We start from the raw sequence: 21775 nt of genomic DNA, 5'->3' as shown, positions 1-21775 counted from the left end.
TGTACACAAACACCCACAATGAACTTTGTCTGCCCCTGCCGTTTTAACCGTCTACGCTTCATTCAAGAACCGAAAGAACAAGTCCTCGTTGTCTTAAGATGTCTTCCGGTCGAATTTATCCAAATCGATCTCCTCTCAACAATTCGATTTAGTATCTCCTCATTCAATCCGCCTGCATGGTGTAGTTGTTAGTGTGATTAGCGGCCACCCCCGGAGGCCCGGGTTGGATTCGTGGCTCTGCCACGAAATTTGAAAAGTGGTACGACGGCTGGAACGGGGTCCACCCAGCCTCGCGAGGCCAACGGAGTAGAGGCGGTTTCGATTCCCACCTCAGCAATTCTCGAAGTGGTTTTCCGTGGTTTCCCACTCCTCCTCCAGGCAAATGCCGGGGTGGTACCTAACATGAGGCCCTCTTCCTTGTCTATGCATTCTAATATTCCCATCCCCCCAACAAGGCCCCTGTTCAGCATAGCAGGTGAGGTAGCCTGGGCGAAGTGCTGGTCCTACTCCCCAGTTGTATCCCCCTGCTCCAAAGTCTCACACACCAGGACAATGCCCTTGAGGCGGTAGAGGTGAAATCCCTCGTTATATCCGACGGAAAACCAACCCTGGTGGGTAAATGGATTAAAAAAGTAATCTCATCCGTGATTCCATTACCAATCTTCCTTCCACCATTCTTCTGTAACACCACCACCGTGGCCTTGAGTTAAGTACCATCCCGGTATTTGCCTGTAGGAGAAGTGGCAAAACATGAAAAACCACTTCGAAGATGGTTGAGGAGGGAATCAAACCCCCTCTACTCAGTTGACCTCCTGAGGTTGAGTGGACTCTGTTCCAGCCTTCGTACCACTTTTCAAATTTCGTACCAGAGCCGGCAATCGAACCCGGGCCTCCGAGGGTGGCAGCTACTCCAACTAACCACTACACCACAGAGGCGGTTTAAGACTTCACTTACTAATTTAATATTTCCTCCATCACCTGAGTTCCACTGCAATCCATTACCTTTCTTTTGGTTTTATTTATTTATTTATTTATTTATTTATTTATTTATTTATTTATTTATTTATTATTTTCATCCTGTACTCTTCCAAGACCGTGTCCATACCATTCATCAGATTCTCAAGATCTTCTTCAGACTTTTCTTCCGAATAACATTTAACATTAAGTTCATAAAGTATTCATTCATCATCCTACCAACATTATTTTCCTAGTGATCTTACAGTCGCACAAACACATCAAAGGCTTTTGGCTACAAAGAGTGGGAAAGGGCTATGAATGGGAAGGTAGTGGCCGTGGCCTTAATTACGGTACATTCCCAGTATTTTCCAGGTCTGAAAATGGAAAACTACGAAACTACGAACCCACCACCACCCAAAAGCAACCTCATAGCTACACGACCCTAACCGCACGGCCAACTAGCTTGGTATACCATGTTTCATGGCAATCGACTGAGTCCAAACAATTCCATGGTCAGCCCAGGTTTGTATGAGTACTTCCTGTTTCTTCCTTTATTCCTGTTAGGTTATTCAATCTGCCGAAATTAATAATAATAATAATAATAATAATAATAATAATAATAATAATAATAATACATCTACAACGAACTTGGTCTGCCCCTTCAGTGTTTACCGCCTACACTTCACTCAAGAACCGATGGAACATGTCGTCGTCGTCTTGAAGACGTCCTCTATCATTGTCTTCTTCTGGTCAAATTTATGCAAATCGATCTCCTCTCAAAAATTCGAATCAATATCTCTTCATTCAGTCCGCCTGTGCGGTGTAGTGGTTAGTGTAATTAGCTGGTACGGAAATGGAAAACCACGGAAAACTATTTTCAGGGTTGCGGACAGTGGGGTTTCGAAACTACTATCTCCCGAGTGCAAGCTCACAGCTATCTGACCCAAATCTCACAGCCAGCTTGTTCGGTAAATGTACCAACACGAGGCTGACGTATTTGAGCACCTTCAAATAACATCGCACTGGCTTGGTTTTGTACGAATTTTTATCTGAGTCTAGTGTTAGAAATACTGTATATACTGTAAATCTAACTATCCCGTTGGTCTTATCTTATAGGTAGAAGAAACTCTCTTTCGTCTTAATTGGATAACTTATACTTTTCCACACTGATCAGCAGCTAATGGTGTGGTGTTTTTTTTTTTTACGTCGCACCGACACAGATAGGTCTTATGGCGTCGATGGGACAGGAAAGGGCTAGGAGTGGGAAGGAAGCGGTCGTGGCCTTAATTAAGGTACACCGGGCGAGTTGGCCGTGCGCGTAGAGGCGCGCGGCTGTGAGCTTGCATCCGGGAGATAGTAGGTTCGAATCCCACTATCGGCAGCCCTGAAGATGGTTTTCCGTGGTTTCCCATTTTCACACCAGGCAAATGCTGGGGCTGTACCTTAAGGCCACGGCCGCTTCCTTCCAACTCCTAGGCCTTTCCTATCCCATCGTCGCCATAAGACCTATCTGTGTCGGTGCGACGTAAAGCCCCTAGCAAAAAAAAATAATTAAGGTACAGCCCCAGCATTTGCCTGGTGTGAAAATGGGAAACCACGGAAAACCATTTTCAGGGCTGCCGACAGTGGGGTTCGAACCTACTGTCTCCCGAATACTGAATACTGGGCGCACATAAGCGACTGCAGCTATCGAGCTCGGTAGCTAATGGGTTAGTTCCCTAACTTCACAATCTTCAGTCTAACACTTCACTCATGTCCATAATAAAGGCGAAAATTTCACTAGCTTGACATACCACTCAAGTTGCAATAGAGTGTATAAGGACAATGACACCAAGAGCTAAAGTAAAGTAAACTCGTGTCCTCATCCCGACGTGGTGCGGCTCTTTCCAGGCACACTTCCATTGGAGGTGACCTGCATGTACCTTTTCAACCACATATGTTTCTTTCTTTCTTTCTTTCTTTCTTTCTTGTTTTCTTTCTTAAGCCGTTTACCCTCCAGGGTTGGTTGGTTGTTCCCTCCGACTCAGCGAGGGTCCCACCTCCACATTCCTAAGGCCAGTGTCCTGGAGCGTGAGACTTTGGGTCGTGGCAATACAACAGGGGAGAAATTCCAGTACCTCACCCAAGCGGCCTCACCTGCTATACTGAACATGGACCTTGTGGGCGGATGGAAAGAATGGAAGGGATAGACAACGATGAGGGAAAGAATCGGCCGTGGCCTTAAGTTAGGTACCATCCCGGCTGTTGCCTGGAAGACATGTGGGAAACCACGGAAAACCACTTCGATGATGGCTAAGGTGGGAATCGGACACCCCTCTACTCAGTTGACCTACCTCCCAAGGCTGAGTGGACCCCGTTCCTGCCCTCGTACCACTTTTCAAATTTCGTGGCAGAATCGGGTCTCCGGGAGTGGCAGCTAATCACACTAACCACTACACAACAGAACTACATACCTGTCATGCTTAAATTTCTGGCAGTACCGGTAATCGAACCTGGGCATCGGAAATGGCTGCTAATAACACTAACCGTTACGCTACGGAGGTGGACACCAGGAGCTTACTACTATATTGAAACGGTGGTATGGAAAACCAATTTAATATGGTCAAACAATCCGAAAACGACTCATCACAATAGCAGTTATAGACTGAGTGGCTCAGATGGTAGAACGTTACCTTTCTGTGCCCAAGTTGTCTGTTTTGATCCGGGCTCTGTCCAGTAGAATTCGAATGTTCACAAATATAACACCCTCGTGTCGGTATATTTAATAACACATAAAAGAACACCTAAGGGATGAAATTTCGCCACATTTAAATCTCCTAATAAAACAATACTTGGTAGGACGTAAATATATTATTATTGTTGTTGTTGTTGTTGTTGTTGTTGTTGTATTTAACATTGAAGGTGTCGGTCCCAGATGTATTAACGCGGTAATATTCCTCGCAGTAATTGGTTTGGATAACGATGAACCATCTACTGTATTATACAGCCATCAGAGAATTTCGTTTCGAAACAGAATGGACAGAATGGTCTCTGAATATTTACTAGATTACCCTATTTGAAGAAATATAATGGGATAAAATGTCGACATTTATTTCTAGTCTAAATATGAAAATAACTAGAGCTTTAGGAATCTGTCTCTAAAACGTTTAAATCCACGATTAGTGTATGTTCTATTCCGACATTTTCTTTTTACAACGTGCAGTAGCCTGCTTACTCTTTCCATCTGCCTAACTTCAGTTACTGCCCCTTACATATAAAATCGAACCAACATCTTCTTTTTCTAAATGGATATGTTCTTTGAACATTGCCAAGACTATTTGAATTAGTAAATTATTATATGAAGTATAATGTTCATCCCGATGAATATCCCCCTCGTTCAATGCATACAATTCTAATGCATTCTGAAAGTCATCCTCCCGATAGCAAAGGACAGAAAGTCATGGCATATTAGGTAACTTTGGCATATTTCCTGTAAGAACAGAACTATTACAACTAATTATCCTGACATTTCATAGATGTGATAGAGTTGTTTTTTTTTTTTGTTACTTACAAGGTTAACGTCCTGGGGCACGGCACGTAACACACGCCTCACTTCCTCATGTACCGACAACGCGTCAACTAGCACTGTTGATGTTCTCGACTGACTGAATCCTCTTACTACTCAAATCAATTTCTTATCTTTGTTTCCTAGTGAATAGTCCATATTGTATTCAAAATTAATTTTTCAAAATGTCAAGATATTGTATTCTGGTAAGTGAAACTTCCTGCTTTTGTGACTGATATGTATTCATATTGAATTAAGTTGATACTATTTGAACTATGCATTGAATTGGACGAAAGTATCACCGGATTACTATAGCAAATTCTTTCAAACTCTGTACTTAACGTTTCATAATTCGTTCCTTGTTCTTAGTCTAAACCCACAAGAATTATCATATGTGTCATACTGATTATGACTTTAATGGAATATTATTGGTCACATTTCCTTTGAAAGTGAAAATCCACAGCCTGTTTCCACTCATTCGACCAGGTCAGGAATGAAGCCCCGTCTAGCGGCGAGGATAGGAATTGTGCCGGCTTAGGAAGCCTTTCACACTCCTCTGGGACAATGATTAACGACTGACAGATGAAATTAAATTATATTGGAGAGCGTTGCTGGAATGAAAGATAACAGGGAAAACCGGAGCACCCAGAGAAAAACCTATCCCACCTTCACTTTGACCTGCACAAATCTCCCATGGAGTGAACGAGATTTGAACCACGAATCTAGGGATGGAAGATAATAATAATAATAATAATAATAATAATAATAATAATAATAATAATAATTTCGTGTGGCTATTGCTAGCCGAGTGCAGCCCTTGTAAGGCAGACCCTCCGATGAGGGTGGGCGGCATCTGCCATGTGTAGGTAACTGCGTGTTATTGTGGTGGAGGATAGTATTATGTGTGGTGTGTGAGTTGCAGGGATGTTGCGGACAGCACAAACACCCATCCCCGAGCCATTAGAATTAACAAATGAAAGTTAAAATCCCCGACCCAGCCGGGAATCGAACCCGGGACCCTCTGAACCGAAGGCCAGTACGCTGACCACTCAGCCAACGAGTCAGACTGGGATGGAAGGTGGGGAAAAGGCAAGCCCCACATACACGGAAGTGCCTCCATCCCCACGTGTATGTTTACATAAAGTCTACTGTATATTTACATACAGTATGTGTAAATAATTTTAAATTTGCATATTTACACTCCAACACTGTACTTTTAGAATAATAATTATTTTGATTTATGCATATAATGTATATGAGGAGAAAGACCCAGTCAATTATATCCTCACTCATGTACCCCTGTTCCCACACTCAGTCACAACCTCTCGCACACCCGCACACATACACATTCGCCCACATTCAATTGTACTTGCATACATCATTCTTGAAGTTCTAATACAAGTTATATACATCAGATATGGGTTTCTATTTACGCATACAGTTTCTTTGTTGTGTGGAGGAAGTGAGGAAGAGGAAGCAGTTTTATTCAAACACTGGAAGTCCCATCTGTATAAAGGAGGTCTATTTATAGCCAAATTACCAGACCATAAAACGAGACTGAATAAAAAAAAATCGATCTTTGAGACCTGTTCACAACTTTCTCCCCTTAAAGATAAGATATATGCAACTTGTCGGGCTGAGTAGCTCAGGCGGTAGAGCGCTGGGCTTCTGAGCTCAAGTTGCCGAGTTCATTCACGGCTTTGTCCGGTGGTATTTGAAGGTGCTCATATACGCCAGCCTCGTGTCGGTAATTCACTAACACGTGGAAGAACTCCCGCGGGACTAAATTCCGTCACCTCGGCGTCTCCGAAAACCGTAAATATAATTAGTGGGATGTAAAATCAAATATGATTTTTTATTACGTGTGAAAGTAAACGAGGCCACGGAACTATTTGTAAGTAGAGGATTAGATACGCCCGTAGTTCATTCACACAGACTCACAGACTGAACGCTGAAAGGCAGAGATAGTTGGATTTTTACATCTAATGCGACGTCAGCATTGAAGATTTTCTGGGGATACATTTGTTATTTTCCATAAAAAATAATTAAAACCCAATCATAGATCACCCAACAGAGATCCGTCGAAATTGATTCGCAGGAAGCCTAAATGGCGTCAATTCAAATGCCTGCACACGGTAGCTTAGATCATATGATTAGTAGTACATTCCCCATGGTGTAAGGGTAGCGTACGGCTGAAATTATTCGTCGTTTCGACCACACAACATCTGAGGATGGTTGCCCAGTTGTACTTCCTCTTAAAACAATAATCACCACCACCACCACCACACAACACCTCGTAATCTGCCGATCTTCGTGTTGAGTAGCAGTCTCTTGATAGTCCAGGGTGTTCTGGGGGCTGTTGCGCCATGTGGTTTGGTTAAATAGTAGTAATAGTAAAATTGTTATATGAATCACCTTACCTTAGGTTGAATATTTGATTTTTCCTATATACCACTCCTTAAATAAAATATTGGCTTAGTCATAAATGTTAATCCAGAAAAAAATATTCAAATTAATATTGGAAACAGAAGTTTAATTGTTGCAGTCATTTTAGAAACGATTGTTCATACGAATAATCATAATTATGACCAGGAATTATCGAGTGCAGTAAAGAAATGGTTATCCCTGAACTGTAATAACGTCATAGCTCCACAAGTAGCTCTCGCACTGATCTCCATTCCAAACTCTTCTACGATCTTGTTTCGTGTTTGGTGAGGTTAATACAAGACCTCGTAATTAATCATTGTTCATGGAATATCGTAGTACCTCGAAAAGAAGAAAAAAATGCTCTCTCACTGTTTTCAAGTTAATATGCAACAGCCATATCCCTATAGTCTGATATTATTAGAGTTATGAATTGGTGATGGCAGAGAGACCCGACGCTTGGCTGGAAGATCAGTGTAGTTGCCTTCGAGTCGGAGAATCTCAGTGGACCGTCTGGAGATAAAGGGATCTTCCTTGCCGAGGTGGTAAAGGCATGCTCAATTCACTCGTAAGGACGCGGGCGTACAGCTAACCACTCTACCCCACCAAGTGCTGAGGTTACGGATAGTGGAAAACCTTACCTTCCACCTCTCCAAGGGCCTTCATGGCCTGTACGGAGATGGCGTTGCTTTGCTTTTGTCTGGAGATAAAACTGGAGAAGTCAGTAATTTTTCTGAAAAATGCGCGGTCTAAAAATGTGTAGGTAACGATTCAGTATAGATAAATACATCTTTCGTTTTCCACAAATTTACATTTCGAGTTTCATTTTTCATCTGTAATCTCCTCAATATATAATACGAGTTTGTCTGTACATTGCTCAGGATTTAAAAATAATGGTATTTTTGTATCACTCGTGTCAACAGTAACCAGGAATTATACTTTTTAATTTTCTGTGGTTTCCCATTTTAAAACCAGGCAAATACTGCGACAGTACCTTAATTAAGGCCACGGACGCTACCTTCCCATTCTTCCGTCGCCGAAAGCCTTCGATGCGTTAGCGCGCAGTTACGGAAGTAAAAAGAAAAAAAAGAAACTATGCAGCTATGGAAAATCAGTTTTAATTTGACCACCAATAAGATTTTAGACTGATTTTCTTCACAAACGTGTTGTCAAATCTATTATAAATGACTGACAAGGCGATCTTCGTCGTGGCCAATGGAGAAGACCTATCATTAGGGCTTGGAAGTCGATGACCTAATAATTGTCTAAAAAGGACCTTAAAAGACCTAAAAAATCCACAAATTAGGATCTAAAACTGGTAAAAAAAGACGTAAAAATGCGATCCAATTTCATTCAAATTTTAGTTTTAATTGCATAGTTAATGAAAGAATATCATGTTTCAAACTGGAAAATTCTGGTGGTATGCAATTGGTAGCACTGATGTCTGCGATGATCACTTGTCCAAAAAAGTAAGGTGTCAAGATGACAGCTGTCAAAAAAGCACGCGGATTTTAAATTCCGCGCTACTACGTGCATACGGTGGTAGCAATGAGGTTTAGCCCCGTCAAGATGGCAGCAGTGAGGTTAGCGATGCTCACTTGTCCAAAAAGTGAGGTTAGGGTCCGTCAATATGACAGATGTCAAGTTGAAAGCTGTCAAAAAACAGGTGCAAAAATAGGGTATATGAGTGAAATACTTATTTCAGACATTGCAGTATATACTTTTAAATTAATTTAAAAAAGGAATTCCGTGTTTATTAAAAAAGTACTTGTGGAATTCAGAATGATTTTTTCTACCTAGAATGAATTCCGCGAACCTGCAATGGATATCCTGGAGAAAGAAATATAAATTAGTATAACTGGAATCATATTTGGCTAAATCACACTAGGGTTACAGGAATTGGAATTGGCAAACCTTACCTCAGTTGGCTTTGGATTATATTACAATGGTCATCTCCAGGTCCTTTTTTTTGCTAGTGGCTTTACGTCGCACCGGCACAGATAGGTCTTATGGCGACGATGGGATAGTAAAGGCCTAGGAGTTGGAAGGAAGCGGCCGTGGCCTCAATTAAGGTACAGCCCCAGCATTTTACTAGTGTAAAATTGGGAAACCACAGAAAACCACAGCCGCACGCAGAAACAACTTATGAAAATAGGAAGGTGTACTAAATTCCAAACAAATTAATGAAAGCCCTAATTGCGTTTAACTCGTAATACAGTTTTCTTAGCAGCAAAAGTCAATAATGAATATCTTTTGAATTATTGTAGATGGAAGCATGAACACAAAAATCTAAAAAATTCAAAATCCGACTTTAGGTCCCTTTCCGCGCAACGGGTCACATATTTGAGAGAAATTATACTTTTCCCTCCTAAAACGTATGTAACCCACCTCACATTTCCTGAAATAAAATAGCAGGCAGCTGATGAATTAATTTCTCTTTACGATATGCCTGCCTGAATTTATTTCCTGCAGGTAGTGCATACATTGCACAGTAACAATAAACTATGCATCAAATAGATGCTGTGGACTAATATCCGCCTAACCCCTATAAGAACAATGATGGCTTGTACAGTTAATATCAATCCTCATATATTACCGCAGAGTTAGAAATGATGGCAACCAATGGCAACGAGTTGATAATCTATACGGATAGACAGAGGTGAGGAAATGAATCTGTTTCCATGTCACGTGACCTGTTTGACAGATATCGGGTTAGTTATGACCTGTGATGAATGCAACTACAATATTGAAAGGGTTATCCAAGCAACAAAACTAAGCCTTGATACGGGTGCTAGTTTTAAAATGCTATTGGATTGCAGACTATGCTTACGACCCAGTTTGTTCGATGTTCGTTTAAAAGGTTAGGTTTGGCAGAATCCGACGTTAATTAATGTTCCGCTCGTGCAACATTATCGCAGTGGATTATGTTCCACAACACTGCATTGCGTTACATTACATAACATTGCATGGGCTGACTCTGGCAAGTAGACAGGTCAATAAATCATTGCTTCTAGGCAGAACGACGGAATATTTTCATTCAATAAACTAGTGACTGATCTATAAAGGAAGCTGCAGAGCCCATGGATTAGTATAAAGAGAGCTGCGCAGGCCATAGATTAGTATAAAGACAGCTGTGCGGGCCATGGATCTGTATGTCATTGCCATCCATCAATACTTTACATCACAGCATGCACAGTTGCTAGGTAACCTCGCGTCGCACATGTTTATAACCATTTGATTTTTCAAATGGAAATTTAATATTTCTTTATAACTTTATTTTCTTCCAATACATTTTACAGCATCATATTTAACATAATGATAGTTAAATTAAAACTCTCCTAATGGCTCGTTGGAACAACAGCCGCAATTTATTGAGAATTAGTTATCATACCTGTCTATAACAGATCGATCATGTAATGTAGGTGGCTCATGTCGATGGAGAAAAGCGATCTGACTCTTGGCTGTAAGCTTCCTTTTCCTACCAGTAGGCTACAACCATAATACCAACCGAATAATTCGAATAACGAATAGCCTACTAATATGGATCAGTGTAGAAAGTGGCAAAGGATACCAAAACATGTATGACACAGAGAAATTGGAAGATAAAAAATTACATTTTATAAATCCTCAGTTTCTCCCCACCGGTAATCAGAGAGAGGCTGTTTCACTCAGCGACTCTCCTCGCCTGGATTGCATGTCACGCTCACGACCCGCTTGGGGACAAATAATACATTCAAGTATCGGGACCGGTAACATTTCAACAAAGAATGTTTTTGGGAAGGAAGGAAAATCAGAATGTGCTACACCTTCTCCCTTAATTACAAAGGACTCATCGGGAAGATTAAAATTAACAACGATAGGACACAATAATTTTAAAAATTAGTAAATATTTTCCTTGTTATTCGGCGCAGGATCAACGTACCGTATATTGCACATAAGATTGGATATTTAATTATTTACAACACTGTATGTGGCATTTATCGAGAGGACCCGTATTAAAAGCGATATTTCAGAATTACATTTTAGACCTTCCCCTGAACTATTACTTCATCCAGCGTGAATAAAAGTAATTATAGCATAGATTGTAGTGTAGTGCCTTAAACACTGATTTTTGTGAAATTCTTTTTAATCGTCTTTAGGGGTTAATGAGCTTGCATACAAATATACAGGGTGTTTCAAAAGTACACGCCATTATTTTGGGGTTGTATTCCTTACATATAGAGAAGAAAACAGTGTATATAAACATGGAGACGCCGTGGCCTCTACGATCACCTGGTCTTCACCCGTTGGACCTCTTTGGGCGGGGTTATGCAAAGTCTTTGTTATACACCACTGTTGTGGAGGATAAAATAACACTTCATGGTTGAATTGTAAGATCCACTCAAACAATACCTACAACACCGGGCATATGAAATTAAATACGAGGAAATATATAATGCCTACTTTTTGTTTCACGTCGCACCGACAAAGACAGGTCTTACTGGTGACGAAAAGGATAGGATGGGGAATGAATTGGCCATACACTTAGTTAAGGTACACCCCCATCATTTGCTTGGTGTGAAAATGATAAACCATTGAAAACTACCTTCATGGCTGTCGACAGTGCGATTCGAACCGACTATTTTCCAAATTCAAGCTGACAGCCACGTGACCGAAGGCGCTTAGCCACTCGTTCGGTGAATATATGACACCATACGCTCATTATTATTATTATTATTATTATTATTATTATTATTATTATTATTATTATTGTCTTCCTTTTTGAGATAATCCGCATGCATATCTGTCTGTTTCGTCATCACCCCGGAGGCTGGTTGCATCCTCAAATAGCACCACCAAATGTTATGTAGTTATAGGGAAACGGCAAAAACGAATGGCTGTACCACATTACAATAAAATTAGTGTCGGTCTGAATGTATCATTCATTTTTATTGTCAGACTCCGTGGCTAACTGGTTGCAACGCTGGCATTTGGTTCGACTCCCATCCAGGTCTGTGCTTTTGCCGTTTTCAACATTAGATCTCATTCTACTGTATGCATGACCCCATTCTTACAGACACGCAGGTCACCCTGGGTGTCAAATATAAAGACCTGAACCAGGTCTGAAGAAGGCTATACGCTATTATTATTATTATTATTATTATTATTATTATTATTATTATTATTATTATTATTATTATTATTATTATTATTGTTGTTGTTGTTGTTGTTACGGGGTTACCCGTGGAGCAGAAGAGGTGAAAGAAGGTGCCGGGATGATGGGTCTAACTACAATATCAAGAAAAGAATTTAAAAACTTAAACTGAAGATCATATTTTCGAAAAACAATAAAACAACTTTTCACTTAGTGAGATAACAATGACATTTCAGGTACAAGACTTAGAAAAATCCAAGATTTTAGAACTTTAACACCCTTGGGCTACAAGCCCCAAGTTTAAAAATTTTTGAGCTCCCAGCTCAAATTTTACAGACGAGCATAAATTTGTTCAAAGGCCAGAAATCCCCTAATTTCATGGAGCACTTGCTCCTAAGATACAACATCAAGCCTTCAAGAGGCATACAGTAATCTTACTTTGGAACAGAGCTAACAGGCTCTCAGTTTTCAAGCCTACTCAAGGCAACACCAAAAATATCTTACACCTTTTGGCCTTCCATGGCCCCACTTATAAATTGAAACAGGGGTATCTGTTACCCAACCTATAGGGCCTTCATGTAAAAAGAAATAACAGTTAAATAAATGGCCCGAACACAAAATGAAAGGAGGCGAATGCCTGCACTCCTAGATAAAAACACTTAAAACCTAAGGGGCACTAGGCCGAAGAAACAGGACTATGGAGGTGACTCGTATAAGAATAAATTAAGACATTACGAAAGGGAAGAAAACCAGTTACAAAACGTAGTCACCTCACACCCATATAAAGGGGAGCTCGAGAGGGCACATCACTCTCTATTCCCGATTTACCGTTAAAGATTTTATGTTTTTACATTAGCCGGCAGAAGTTACATCTGTAGGAAAACTAGGTTACATAGTTAAAGAATCGGAGCTTTCCCTCAGGTTAAACTGCGGAGCTAGCAAAAAATAAAGATGTTATGTGGCCATTACCTTGTCGGTGTACTGCTGCCTGATGAAAGAGGCGCCTCCCGCCTCCTGCTTGACACACACATGACGATCAATTGGCCAAGAGACGTGAAAATCTACACTTTATAAACCCTCGGGGAAAGTTCGAGACCTTTCACGAATAAACCAGCCACACCCTCTCAATTGATTGGTTGATTTAAAGGATACACTCAAAATCGCAGAAGAAGGCTGTGACAGGCTGAAAATTAATTACATAAATTTGAGATTGGCCAGATTCAAAATTGGCGGAAAGAAAAGATCAATATTGCCAACCCAAAAATAAATGAACATCAATTAGTGAAAAAACTTATGAATACCAAACTTCTTTAAATCAAAAGTTCTTTCACTTCGCACCAGGGTGCATGATCACAGTTTTTTGCAGTGACATCTATGGAAGAATATCCAAACTTCTTGATGAAGGGCAAACAAAACAAGTAGAAATTTACACAGTACAGGAAACTTCACAATAACAAAATTCCATCAGATTTTAGTGGTGACATCTTGTGAGTAAAGGTTTAAGTAAGACTAGCTTCAAGTTCACGGTTCCTCCAGTAGAGGAGTTCTTTTAGGCGCAAGATTTAAATGTGCGGCGTAAAGGTGTACCTCCCGGTACAATTATTATTATTATTATTATTATTATTATTATTATTATTATTATTATTATTATTATTATTATTATTTTAGGAACGAAGTGATTGAGGTAAGTCACTTTCGTAAATTGATTTGTTCTCTCTTTGTTTTAGTCCCCTAACAATACCGACCAATGTTTTGATTTTAGCATAGCGGTGCTCTGTATCTCTGAAACATCCTATGCTGATATAAACAACACGATTAGTGTAACACGCGACGTAGTTAACTTCATACGTTCGGTGTCCGACCTTCGGTTCCTAAGTGTAAATAGTACATTAAATAGATTAATGGCTTTAAAATCGATGACTTGAGTTGAACCCGCGACCAGACAAACTCTCCACTGTCCTTCACCGAGATAGTTTCTACCGTGTCGGTACCCATTTAACATTTAAATAAATAAATTTAAATAAATTTTTACATGTTGTGGTGCTCATAATATTGTGTTCTGCGTGTGTAACATTGATTAACGCCGTGTAATCATTTTAATCAGCATGCATAATGTTACAGTCATTCCATGTTTGGCTGAATGGTCAGCGAACAGGCCTTCGGTTCAGAGGGACCCGGCTTCGATTCCCGGCGGGGTCGGGGTCTAATCGCGTCTGGTTAATTCCTGTAGCTCAGGTGTTGGGTTATCGTGTTTGTATTAATACACTCCTCCAGATACATACAACACATCCTGCGACAAGCCATTAGAGAAACATGCGATTGTGAATGAATCCCTACACATAGTTTTGGCATCAGGAAAGGCAACCGACGGTAAAACTAGACTAAATTCATTCCATTTTCCGACCCCAGCTTATTGGGAAAAGGCCGAGAAGAAGAGTCTACTGTAACAATCCCCAAGAAGCGAGTACAGTCGTATGTATTCTGAGAGAAGGTACTTGGCATAATGCAGCAATACTTATTGACAATATATTGCCATCAATGTTTTCATATCTGAAAGCAGTTAATCACTTAAAATAAGTTTCTTACTTCAGAAATTTGTTGCCATCTCGCCAGATAATCAAGTGAGAAAATAGCTGCTGCCGCTAATTGATAAGAATAGTTTTGTGGAATAGCCTTGGTTAAGTCTCCTAGAAGATTGTTTCTACTGCTCTCCAATCGGCAGGCTTTTGGAGAGTACTGTAATGAAGACGAATGTAAACAGATCTATTTGTGAGTACAACAAAGTCATCGCATCCAGAATTTGTTTGAACGCGAGATACTAATTCGAATAAAAATATAGAAATTTCTTTAAATAAAGTCTACGAGTTCCTGAATTACCATGCACCTATCAAATATTCCAATCTAGTCAGAAAATTTCACACCAAAGAGAATGATTAAAAATAGACGTCACTTTGTACAAATTCAACTCACCTTTGTAACCAAGTACACTGACTGACAGAGCAAATGCAACACTAAGAAGGAGTGGTCAGAACTTTATGCCAATTGCAGGGTAGACTGACGTCACTAAGGTATGCTCATGATGTGAAATGCGCCGCTGTGCTGCGCACGTAGCGAACGATAAATGGGACACGGCGTTGGCGAATGGCCCACTTCGTACCGTGATTTCTCAGCCGACAGTCATTGTAGAACGTGTTGTCGTGTGCCACAGGACACGTGTATAGCTAAGAATGCCAGGCCGCCGTCAACGGAGGCATTTCCAGCAGACAGACGACTTTACGAGGGGTATGGTGATCGGGCTGAGAAGGGCAGGTTGGTCGCTTCGTCAAATCGCAGCCGATGCCCATAGGGATGTGTCCACGGTGCAGCGCCTGTGGCGAAGATGGTTGGCGCAGGGACATGTGGCACGTGCGAGGGGTCCAGGCGCAGCCCGAGTGACGTCAGCACGCGAGGATCGGCGCATCCGCCGCCAAGCGGTGGCAGCCCCGCACGTCACGTCAACCGCCATTCTTCAGCATGTGCAAGACACCCTGGCTGTTCCAATATCGACCAGAACAATTTCCCGTCGATTGGTTGAAGGAGGCCTGCACTCCCGCGTCCGCTCAGAAGACTACCATTGACTCCACAGCATAGACGTGCACGCCTGGCATGGTGCCGGGCTAGAGCGACTTGGATGAGGGAATGGCGGAACGTCGTGTTCTCCGATGAGTCACGCTTCTGTTCTGTCAGTGATAGTCACCGCAGACGAGTGTGGCGTTGGCGTGGAGAAAGGTCAAATCCGGCAGTAACTGTGGAGCGCCCTAACGCTAGACAACGCGGCATCATGGTTTGGGGCGCTATTGCGTATGATTCCACGTCACCTCTAGTGCGTATTCAAGGCACGTTAAATGCCCACCGCTACGTGCAGCATGTGCTGCGGCCGGTGGCACTCCCGTACCTTCAGGGGCTGCCCAATGCTCTGTTTCAGCAGGATAATGCCCGCCCACACACTGCTCGCATCTCCCAACAGGCTCTACGAGGTGTACAGATGCTTCCGTGGCCAGCGTACTCTCCGGATCTCTCACCAATCGAACACGTGTGGGATCTCATTGGACGCCGTTTGCAAACTCTGCCCCAGCCTCGTACGGACGACCAACTGCGGCAAATGGTTGACAGAGAATGGAGAACCATCCCTCAGGACACCATCCGCACTCTTATTGACTCTGTACCTCGACGTGTTTCTGCGTGCATCGCCGCTCGCGGTGGTACTACATCCTACTGAGTCGATGCCGTGCACATTGTGTAACCTGCATATCGGTTTGAAATAAACATCAATTATTCGTCCGTGCCGTCTCTGTTTTTCCCCAACTTTCATCCCTTTCGAACCACTCCTTCTTGGTGTTGCATTTGCTCTGTCAGTCAGTGTATTTAAATAACCTTCAACGATAACCACCAAGCTTGATCACGCAGAAAGTTATGATTCGAATTTCGAATAATAATGACTTAATCTGCATTACAGACAATAAATCACATGTTAAATCCTTATTGGTGGTTGAACTTCTTATAAAATTGTACAAAATTGTGTTGATTATCCTCCTAGTCAGTACAACAATATTTAGATCCTATCAATATGAAACTCTGCATAGACAAGTTTCGACCCGGCATAGGGTCATCCTCAGTAAGACATATAAAATGAATTTAAAACATCAGACACACAATATGAAGTGCTTGTTAAAATATTTTCCCTTAAAAACGTGTTGAAAGTTAATATCGGACTAAAATTTCGGGTTAGATCCTTCCAGATGAGCTAGCTGCAACCCAAGGAAAAATTCCAAAAGTGGAAATTTTTCATATTTAGCCCCACTTCCGCCCAATCAAATTATCGGACTGAAATTTCGTGTTTGACCCTTCCAGATGAGCTAGGAACTTGAAATTCGGCAATCTGATACCTGTTAAGTTCTACGGACACCTACAACGAATGGACAGCAACAGGCTTCCCAAGAAGATCTTTTCTTTGGTTAAAAGCTACAAGACTGGAAGCTTGTGGCTTAATGAAGTACAGAAGGACTTGGATTCGGCTGGGATTTCAGATATTGATATAAAAGATCGTTCCAAATTTTGTGCTATGGTACAGTCTTGGACCCCACCACCTAGAGTTCTTAGAAGTCGGAAGCCCCTTTCACAGGAGAGAAAGGAGAAATTATCAGCAGGGCTCAAGAGATGTTGGGAACAAAGAAGAGCATCGAGGAAGACCTAGTCACCAGCGCTCCTTAGTGGGCTTAAATCAATAATAAATGTTGAAAGTTAAAAAATATGAGGTGGTGATCTTAAAAACAGTTCTGAGCTGAAGGCCTCTTTATTTCAATATTTTCGTTTTCCCCTGATGTAGTTCACCTGATATCTATACACTGTTAGCTTAATTATTATGTTCAGTCATAGGCTGATATACGTAAGTTGTTATTGAAGTTGAACGTCTGTTTTCTAGTGTTACGTGGCCCGCTTGTATTACCGTGTTCTCTGACTACGGAATCCAGCTCTATTCGGAAACTAGAAAAGAGACGGTTCAAATTCAATAAAAATTTACGTACAGCCTCTTACCCGGAGGCCCCGGGTTCAATTCCCGGCCAGGTCAGGGATTTTTACCTGCATCTGAGGGCTGGTTCGAGGTCCACTCAGCCTACGTGATTAGAATTGAGGAGCTCTCTGACGGTGAGATGGCGGCCCCGGTCCAGAAACCCAAGAATAACGGCGGATAGGATTCGTCGTGCTGACCACACGATACCTCGTAATCTGCAGGCCTTCGAACTGAGCAGCGGTCGCTTGGTCGGCCAAGGCCCTTCAAGGGCTGTAGCGCCATGGGGGGGGGGTCAGCCTTATGACTGAACATAATAATTAAGCCAACAGCGTACAGATATCAGTTGAACTACACCAGGGGAAAACGAAAATATTGAAACAAGGAGGCTTCCAACTCAAAATTGTTTTAACGATCAGCACCTCACATTTTACAATTTTCATCATGTTTTTTAAGGAAGATTCTTAATAAACACTTCATTATGTGCTTATGGTATTTTTAATTTATTATATACCGTATGTCTTACTGAGGATGACCCTATTCCGGGTCGAAATATGTCTACGTAAATTTACATCTTAATTGGATGTAAATATTGTAGTATTGACTGGGAGGATAATCAACACAATTATGTAAGTTAATCTGCATTGCTGTAACAATGTTTGGCCATCTTTGAATGTAATAAATATTGACACATACACTTCGTTCAAATATGTGATTAGCCTGGTCCTGAAATTTCAGACAATAACAGATAAGAATTCATGTCTGTTTAGGGTATAACAAGTTTTTCTGATCTGCTCTATCCTTGTGTACCGAAAGTAGCATAATTAATGAAGACCCTTAAAAGCTGTTCTCCGAGTACTGACGGAAGTGTTGCAGTTGAAGGGACAGTAAAAATCGTGATCATTAACATCTCCTATCTCTGGAATGAATCTATATATGCAGTAACAACGGCAACACCAATTTCGAAGTTATGAATTTTCGCAAGAATATATTTAATAATGTTCGGACCGGGCGAGTTGGCCGTGCGCGTAGAGGCGCGCGGCTGTGAGCTTGCATCCGGGAGATAGTAGGTTCGAATTCCACTATCGGCAGCCCTGAAAATGGTTTTCCGTGGTTTCCCATTTTCACACCAGGCAAATGCTGGGGCTGTACCTTAATTAAGGCCACGGCCGCTTCCTTCCAAATCCTAGGCCTTTCCTCTCCCATCGTCGCCATAAGACCTATCTGTGTCGGTGCGACGTACAGCCCATAGCAAAAAAAAAAAAAATAATGTTCGGGGTCAGGAATGCCTAAATTACTAGAAGAAATTCGGCCCAGTCTAGAAGTTTTCATTGGCTGGTGGTAGTGATGGGTATTTTATTAAAGATGTTAAACTAAAAGGTAATCATTCCATTTTTACTCTAATCAGAAGTACATTCCCTCAAAAAACGGAGGTATAGATAAAGGAAAGGGGAGGGCTCCATCTGCGTGGAAATCAATTTTTTCCTTGGGTCTAAAACCTAATACATTACAGGACTGCATCAGGGTTGACTGACGGAGATCGTACAGGAAAGGTAAAGTGAAGGACATGGCAGAAGCGTACAAGTAAGTAGAATCAATGACTGACTCAGGTAGAGGTTATGTTGGATCCAACCTACGGTCCAAGTAGAAAGCCTCTGGGGAGAAAATATTCATGTTATCACGTCTTTAAATACATATATTTACTTTGTAACATGAAGGACAAAACATTTCCACGACCACTAAGAAGTTCATGTTTGTTTCAGGAGTTCGTTGTATTCAAGATGATATCAGCTGTCATACGTTTCCCTCAAGTTACTTGGACACTGTGCGCGAGGCAGAGGCAAAGTTTTGAACTCAATATAATTCATCATTGCGCGTGTTGACTTCTCGGTAAGTGATTCCATACTTTGTACAACACGACTTTAATATTTGTACATGTGCAAATTTGGATTAATGGATTGAATTGATGTCTGGTAGACCTCTTTTTAATATAGTTCAATGTTGAAGCATTTCTATTCTATTATACAAGTTGGCTGCTGCACTCACTTTTTTTGTTATTGGCTTTACGTCGCATCGACACAGATAGGACTGGGAAGGAAGCAGCCGTGGCATTAATTAAGGTACGGCCCCAGTATTTTCCTGGTGTGAAAATGGGAAACCACGGAAAACCATCTTCAGGGCTGCCGACAGTGGGTTCGAACCCACTATCTCCCGTATACTGGATACTGATCGCACTTAAGCGACTGCAGCTATCGAGCTCGGTACTGCACTCACTTGCCAGCCACTTTCAATGTATATAATATGTTTACTTTTCCAAGTTATAAGAACATAGCAGAGTAAATAAATACTCCCTGAGATTAATCAATAGATGGAGCTCGATTTTACATACTAAGTCAAGCCAAAAAAGAGAGACAAACTTATGACTGTATTGGAGTTTTAGTCATTGGATTTGAAACAGCAAGTTTGATGGTTGTTTTCCATGTCAGCCATCGAGATTAAGGTCAAACTTTGTGTGGTTGAGTATGCATTTTTGTAGTAAATATTTCTGTATTTCATTTTTCTCTTAGTTAGCTAAGACGATATTTCCTAAAATGACTATTTATCCTTATAACTGCTAAAGGTACGCAGTAAAGTTATTAGACATCCATTTTTGGCCATATTCAGACAAATAATAGGCATTTGTTTGCGCTTATAGAGTCCTACTGTCACTCTTAGTGCCTATTATGCACTGAATGTCTATTTAAGCGTCTTTATTTCTAATTTTTATATTTTGATTTTATTTTGCTTCAATAAATCTCGTTGCTCGTCAGAGAGCATAGTCCGAGAACATCGTGTGAGACTGAGAACACATTCTCTCAATTTAGAAGACTGAAATGAAGTATATACACCAGAATAAAACTGAAGAATAGACAGAAGCCACTGTAATGTAACTGGAGAGTTAGTTGTTTCTGCAGTTTAAATGCAGTTTCATCTGTCGTCGCGTAATTGAGATCAATAACAGAGTGGGAAGCCTCCGTGGCTCAGGCTGCAGAGCGCCGGTCCCCCACCGCTGGGTACGTGGCTCAAATCCCGGTCACTCCGTGTGAGATTTGTGTTGGGCAAAAGGGAGGTGGGAAATGATATTTCCGCGTACTTCGGTTTTCCCTGTCATCTTTCATTCCAGCAACACTCTTCAGTAACCTTTCAAGTGCCAGTCATGAGTCATTGCCCAATAGGAGAGCGACAGGTTTCGGCAGCCGGCACAATTCCTTTCCTCGCCGCTAGAGGGGCTTCATTCATTCCATTCCTGACTCGGTCGAATGACGTGATACAAACTGTGGATTTACATTTTCAAGAGAGTGACACTTCCAAATGCAGAAAAATCGCTATTTAAAATTGTTCAGGAGAAATTTTATATAGATGAGTAATTAATACTAAAATCGGCTCCATCCTGAATTGTCAGCGTTGAGGCTTTCGGTTCATGCGTTCAAGGGTTCGACTCCCGGATTGGTCAGGAATTTTACCGCGTCTGTTTAATTCCTCTGGCTTGGATACTGGGTGTTTGTGCTTGACCCAACACAGTTCTCTTCAAACAACGATGGTTTCAGAAAGGGCATCCAGCCGCACAACAGGGCCAGTTCTACATGTTCATCACAGTTCGCATCCATGGCCCAATCAGGGTGTAGGAAAATTGGAGAAAGAAGAACAAGAATAAGTTAAAATACTGTGAGCCGGTGACCTAGATGTTAGGCCCCTTTAAAAACTAGCATCACCACCATTAATATACATTTTGATATTTCCTAAGTTTTATGACTGTTTTAACCTATTATCTGACCCCGTGGTCAAGGGCAAGTGTGCGATTCCCAGTCAGGTCAGGGATTTTTATATGGCTCTGAGGGCTGGTTCAAGATCAACTCAGCCTAAGCAACTGCAATTGAAGAACTATCTGAAGGCGAGATAGCGGTACCGGTCTAGAAAACCAAGATTATCGGTCGAGAAGTTTCGTCGTGCCGACCACATGACACTTGGTAATCTGCAAGCCTTCGGGGTGAGCAGCGGTCGCTTGGTGAACCAAGACCCACCAGGCTGTTGCATCATGGGGTAATGATTATTTAGGAAGCCTATAACAGGATTTAAAACCTGAATTTCCTCGACTTATTATGCAGTATATATAAGTTAAGCTAAGAAA

Source organism: Anabrus simplex, chromosome 1, assembly GCF_040414725.1.
Source record: "Anabrus simplex isolate iqAnaSimp1 chromosome 1, ASM4041472v1, whole genome shotgun sequence".
Classification (NCBI taxonomy): domain Eukaryota; kingdom Metazoa; phylum Arthropoda; class Insecta; order Orthoptera; family Tettigoniidae; genus Anabrus; species Anabrus simplex.
This window is presented reverse-complemented; position numbering follows the sequence as displayed.